This window comes from Dendroctonus ponderosae, unplaced genomic scaffold, assembly GCF_020466585.1.
Source record: "Dendroctonus ponderosae isolate FM_Combo_2020 unplaced genomic scaffold, Dpon_F_20191213v2 Dpon_F_20191213_10, whole genome shotgun sequence".
NCBI classification, from domain to species: domain Eukaryota; kingdom Metazoa; phylum Arthropoda; class Insecta; order Coleoptera; family Curculionidae; genus Dendroctonus; species Dendroctonus ponderosae.
In genome coordinates, this window is record NW_026017111.1 from 2,184,090 (window position 1) to 2,190,881 (window position 6,792).

Here is a 6,792-nt window from a genome sequence, read left to right on the forward strand (position 1 = left end):
GCGCGTTTAAAATAAGATTTTGTGTTTGCAAGGAAAACATTCAAAACTCGCTACTTTGCGGCGTTTTCGAAAAATTAATTTTCATAGAACTTGAATGGCATTGGGACGCGAGTTAAGTGTTTTTTAACTAATCTGCCAAAATTTCCATAATTTTTTGTTAACTACAAAACTTTTAGCAAATTTAAGTCCATGCTTTGCCTTCGAACCTGAGTAACAAACAATATTGCAAGCAGCCCCGTTTGTGCAAAATAAATAATAATATAATAAAAAAAAAGGACGAAAGCGAAAGAGTTCAAAACTTGGTTCAAGTTTGTCAGATTTTTTATTAAAACTAAATTTTTCTGCGCATTTAAAATCGGTTTTTGTCTTTGCAGCAAAACAATTGGAATCCCTCTACTTAGTGGCGTTTTTGAAAATTTATTTTTATAGAAATTGAATCGCATTGGGACGCGGGTTGAGTGTTGAAAACTTTTTTGTTTCGGAACTGTTTGTTAACTATGAATTTCTACTACAAATGAAACTTGACGATTTTAGTGCAAGAAGAAAAGCGCGTTTAGTGCAGCTTTTGCAGCCAGCCAATAGCTGGGAGATTTTTTGCAAAAACGAAAAAGTGCCTCATTGAGTTCTGCTTTGTTCAGGTGCGAATCCCACAGAGTTGCCGAGTATTACATTTCGTCTTAAAGTTTTCTGGTCGCACTTTATTGCCGGCGTTTTTCTTATGATTGATTAGGGGTTTTATTCTGAGAGATGAAAGAGATCGATACAATGGAATACTGGAGCCTTTGAAAGGAGGAAAGAGCGGAATCAAAATCGAACAAGGCACCTCATTAGCCCGAAGCCCTAATTAGGGCAGCTAATCTCGGCGTTCATGTAAAATGATTGTAGAATAGTTAAATTTACGCAACGCACATTAATTTACGTCAAAGCACACATATTTTTCAGTGATGCTTGGCTTTGAGAGATAGTTTTTATGCGAGAAGCGCGTCGCGCCCCCTGCCCGAAAAGGCCGCCCTTAAGGGCTATTTGAACAGAAAAATGCATAGGGACGAAACCGGCCGACAGTCAAATCTGCTCTTTATGAGTTTTCGGCGGCGTCGGTAATTTTTCAATGCGGCGTCGCCTCTAAAAACACGTCGATAGAGCCGAGTTTCCTGCGGAAAACTGCGCCGAGTGCGTCCTTAGTGATTTTCCAGTTCGGTTTGGGATTCTGGAGCCATTTTGCTCGAGCGAGATCGATCCCAACAAGGGTGGGACTGAATGACGCGCATGCATGCCGTTTTATCTCTTTTTGTCTTATGCTCTCACTTCTACACCCACATTCAATCGACTTCTCGACTCTTACTTTCTGCCGCTCTCTTTTCCGCCGCATGCTCCTCACTTTGTCTCGCTCATGCTCTCGCTTGGCACTGAGGCAACGCGGCCGGCCGAAACTTCTGTCTGAAGCCCTTTTCAAACCGGAAATAACAAAAAAATATTTATGCAGCAGCAGGAGGAGGAGGCGAATGACGACGTAAATGCTGTTTTTTCCCGAGTTACGCACTTTATTTTTAAGGTTTTACGATATGAAAACTGAAAAGGAACAGCCGTAATCACAACAGTCTGCAGGCACGTATTGGGGCCATATTTTGTAAATTCTGTTCGCAAGTTTCACAAATTGAGGGTAAGTGAGTTGAGTGCAACTCCCCTCAGTGAGAAACTGCTCAACAAATTAAAAAACGCCGCCGTAAATGTTAAGGGTTTGCTTCAGCGCATGGGAATATTTCCAGGATATTTTGTTTAAAGTGAAACTCTTTGGAAAATTACAGTCCCTTTTTGCCTTTTCAAGGAAACTACTACCAATTTACTGTATGTCTTAGTTTTTCCAAACTTCCATTTGGAAGAGCACCGGCACATCGAAACGGTGTTGCAACCCATATTTAGGGCTTTTCAAGCTTGTGCAAACATTTTTCGAAATTTTTCTTAAAACTGAAACTCTTTGGGAACTGAACCGGGCTTTTTGTCCTTTTGTTTAGACTACATTTCACTTTCTACATGGCCTACTTTTTGCACACTTCATTCTGGAAAAGTGCCTGCACATCTAAACGATGCTGGAACGCACGTTAAGTGCTTCTTTAAATGCGCGCCAATATTTCCTGAATTTTTTCCTAATACTGAAACTTTTGGCAAAATGACAATGAGTCCTTGCCTTTGCAATAAAACTATAATCAATTTTCTATCGGTCACAGTTTTTCCCCTAGTGGTTTTGGAAGAACACCAGCTCATCTTGGCACGCATGTAAAGACCTTTCTTAAACGTCTGCGAATATTTCCTGGAATTTGTGGAATAGTGAAACTTTTTACAAAATGAAAGTTAGTCTTTGTCTTTTTGAAGAAACCATACGCAACATTCTACCGCGCTTTGTTACAGAAAACTAAATTTTTAAAAATTAGATGCGCGTCTAAATGGCGTTGAGGTCGCATGTTAAGTGTTTCTTTCAACGTTTGTCAATATTTATCAGATGTTTTGTTGCAAATGAAACTTTCAGAAAATTTGAAGAGAACGTGGGTCTTTTGAGTGAAGTGGCAATCAATATTGAGGCCAAGCCAGTTTTTGCAAAATTGAAAAAGCAAGGGAATTGCTCCTAGATACTGGCAAAAAATATTTTCGTCTATTTGCAGCTTTTCTCTCGCCGATTGGTGAATAATTTTCCTTTCTATCTATAAAAGGTGTTATTTAATTCACAAGTCAGCACGATTCGCGCAATAAAACTCGCACAAAATCCTTCAGCCAACCGCGTCCTTGCTGACAAGACCATTGTTGTCCATAAATTGTACGGTGCCTTTTTTAATAAAATTTGGGTTTCATTATACGAATTCAATCCGCCGAATCCACTAATATGGACAAAGCTGCGTAAATCGTGTCGTTTTTTCCATTTTTTCCATTTCACCGTGACGTACCGACCATAAATTTCGCGCCGCTAACATTCAACGCCATTATTGATGTGTTAACACTTACCTTGTCCCAGGCTGGAATGGATGATTTTGTTTTTTTTTTTGGTGGATGAAAGGCCAAGGGAAAAACTATTGTGCAAATTCATGTTTGTGATCAAGATATTTGGTGGTTAAAGTGCAAAGGCATAAATCAGGCCGGGTTCAGCGACTCGATGAAGAAGTTAACGCTCAACACTTTGCAGCCTCCACCTAATTGAAGGTCCAGGATGGATGCAAATTTAATCAGCAAGTTTGGTTTTATTTCGCATCCACACGATAAACAAACATTATTAGCGTCGCATTTGCAGCGGCATTTTCGGGGAAAACTAGCGGCAAAACTGTAATGAGTTTCATCTTTTAAATATTAAAATTTTAATTAGTCCAATACGCCACTGCCTTTTGATCTCACACAGAGAGTGACAATTTTGCCATAAATAGCTGGACTGTCGCCGAAATATTCTGGAACGGTTCGTGAGTAGGAAAATGTGGCCCATATTAGAGAATTGCTAATAATCTCCATGGGATATTTTCAATTTAATGCCAGGAAATCCAGCGATTAATTTTAGGCACATTTTTATGATTTTCCTTTGAAAAATAGAATTTTAAATCACATTTTTGCCAATAGAATAGTTTATTTAACCGGATTGGACGCAAACTAATTGTAAAAGCCGTCGGGCAAAAAAGCATTGACTCACGACGTTTTGAATATTTCCAGCTGAAGCCTTGATGACAGTCTGGATTCGAAAAATTCACCGCCTAATCGGAAATTAATTGGCAAAAATTTACCATAAAATTTTTCTGAGGATGTAAAAAATTAAAAATTAGTCTGAGGATGGCTTTGATTGGAAACTACCTGGACCTATCGGCGAAACTTTGCTCTTTTTAACGCGGTGATGGCCGATTGCTTGTCCTGAACTGTTTGGCGACAATTAATTTATCAAAACCGCTGGGTCAAAACCAGCGCTTGACTCACTGGGCTTCAAAAATGCTTGCCTAGACCCTGATGATGTCCTACTTTCAAAATTTTTTGCGTTCCGAAAAAACACTCGGGGTTTTCCCAAAACGCAAACGGAAATGCGTATCTTCACCAGTTCGGTGGCAAATTAAGTGGCAAAAATGTACGAGTGTAACTGTAAAAATCGGGACTGCAATGAACAATTCGTGATCAATAGCCTGATGATGGCCTTCACTCTCATTGTACGCCTTTGGGCTTATAGCCAAAACCTTGCTCTGTCTAACACGGCAATTACAAAAAGCTTTTGGAGCTGTGGGGCAAACAACTATTGCTATTAAGGGGGCAAAAACCGCGCTTGAATCACTGAAATTTACAAATTTCTGGGCTAAACTCTGACGGTGGCTTGCAATCGAAATAACGTGCATCTAAAAAAAATCCTTTTGCCAACATCTTAATCGAAAAAAATTCTTTTGTCGACATCTTAATCGAAAAATCTTTCGCCCAAACTCCTCCAAAATAGCTGATGGGACTGAATAATTTTTCCTGTTTCGCCTGATGATGGCCTTGATTCGAAACTCCCTGTGCGTATAGCAGAATAGTTGCTCTTTCTAAGGCAGTAAGTGCCATTACTGTATCTTGAACAAGTTGGCGAAAATTGACTATTGAAACAGAACAAGCATAAACTTGCGATTGCGACTAGATCAGTCAAAATTTCCCGAAAATGGAGACTGGAGTGAAAAATTCGTGACAAATAGCTTGAGGGTGGCCCTAATTCGAAACACTCGCAGCTTATCAGGAAAGCTTCGCTCTTTGCAAGGCAGAATTTGCCAGTAAGAAAATTTGAACCGTTTATAAATCCATTTTTGATTCGCTGGGCAAAAATTTGCAATTGACTCTCTTGAAAATTCGTGGCTCAAATCCTGATGATGGCCTAGATTGGAAACTCTATCCCCCAACAGGATAAACTGTGTTTTTCCCAACTAGGCCTTTAGAAAGTCTGCATCTTTGATGGCAAATTTTTCAGCACCCGTTTTGCCCCAGCTGTGTGCTAATAATCTAATAATCTACTAATTGCTATTTTGATGCTTAAGTTATAGGCATAATTCCTTGAATTGTGCGGCGTTATCGAGGCAAGTGATTCTCAGTGGCGTCGGCGTCGATTCGGCACAAAATGGACGTCAAAAAGCGTCGCGACGTAGGTTAAGGCAGGATACTAATCAATAATGAACATGTCTGAATCGCCATCAAAAGCACTCGTTGGAGATATTTGCGAGTGTGTCAAAGGGGCGCCGATGTGTGAGGGCGCTCATTTGGAATGGAGGATTTTTGCATTAAAGTCCATAATAAAAACTGATCGATCGCAATAGCAGCGAAAGAGGCGCACAATCTTAAATCAACAGTTTACCTTAATAGCTGCAGAGGCGACCGAAATGCCCAATCTACTCTAGGTGGCGAATTTAATTTGCTGATAGGCAGTAGTCGGAAATTGCTAGTCTATTATGTCCGCAAATGCCCAATTAACACATTAGTTTCCATATTGACTCACTATTCGCGTGCCCGGCTAACTATTGAGCAAACATCTTCTTGGTCACCGCTCAAAACTCCCGATGGTCCTCATCTGAACGGACCTGTATTGATACTGAGCGAATCAATTAAAAATCCTTCTTCAGGTGAGCATCCAACTACCGCAAGAACCGGTATCCGCAAACTGTTGCTGTTCTTGTTCTTCCTGAGCGAAAGGCCATCATCTCGTCTCTTGAAGATGACCAGATGCTGACCTTAAGGGAAGTGCTGGCCAGATAGAAGGGTGGACCGGCTACCCCGTGTGAACGCACAGGTTGATTATCATTCTTTTTATATGCAGATAGTTTGATATATTTGAATTTGAAGATTTTGCATTAATTTGGGGGATTCAGGCATGAGAAAAATTTAATGCAAATCAGAGTCTCTGGCAAGTTTAACAGTGTATTTAATATAACTAAATTGGCGCCTAAACGATGTGATTTGATTGTCTATCCAATAACAATCTGAACGAACGGAGTTGGAAAAATCGTGATGTTGAACAAACATAAAGCCATTATGGTAACAGTTAGAGGCGCTTTTTAAAACGGTTTATGCCCGGCCATAAATTCGAACAACCGCAAAAAAGAAGGACGCAAAAACGAGAGAGAGTGGAAATCGAGCTCCCCGACCTACATCAACCTCGAAAAACTTACGAAATACGCGAATTTGTTATTTTTGAATTAAATTGTATTTTTAATATATATATATATTTTATTTGAATCGACAAACTTGAATGGAGCGCCACGCACTCGCTCAATTTATATTATTTCAACATGATTTTCAATTGTTTTTCAATTTATAGCGGAAAATTCCAAACATTTATTGAGGCCAACGACTTGTAAAGGAGTGGAGCAAAAAAAATAATCTGCTCGAAACTGGCGAGTTTTCCAGCTGTTGGTGGAACAGCGTTTCGTGTTGACGTTTCGCAGGCACGCGTTGCTTACATCTTCAGAGTGCTGCTGAGCCAAGCAAACCGTTTGGAGGAAAAAATTCGAGTGTGCAGTAAATATTTTAAATTTTCACAGAAGCAAAAAACTGCGCAATCAAAATATTGAATTCAAGCCCAAAGTTGCAACATGAAACTTGATGATACGTTCTATATTGTTGAGGCGGATTCATTTTTTGTTACAAACTTCTTTTTGGGTATTTCGCCTTAAAAATTTTTGAAGACAGAATTTTCTCACGTCTTTTATTACAGATTGATAAATATTGCTCCTATTTCGCAATAAGAACGAATTATTTATCAAAAAGTAATCAATAACTATCACCTAGAGGGTATCCTGCGACACACTTAGGCTCAAGTTG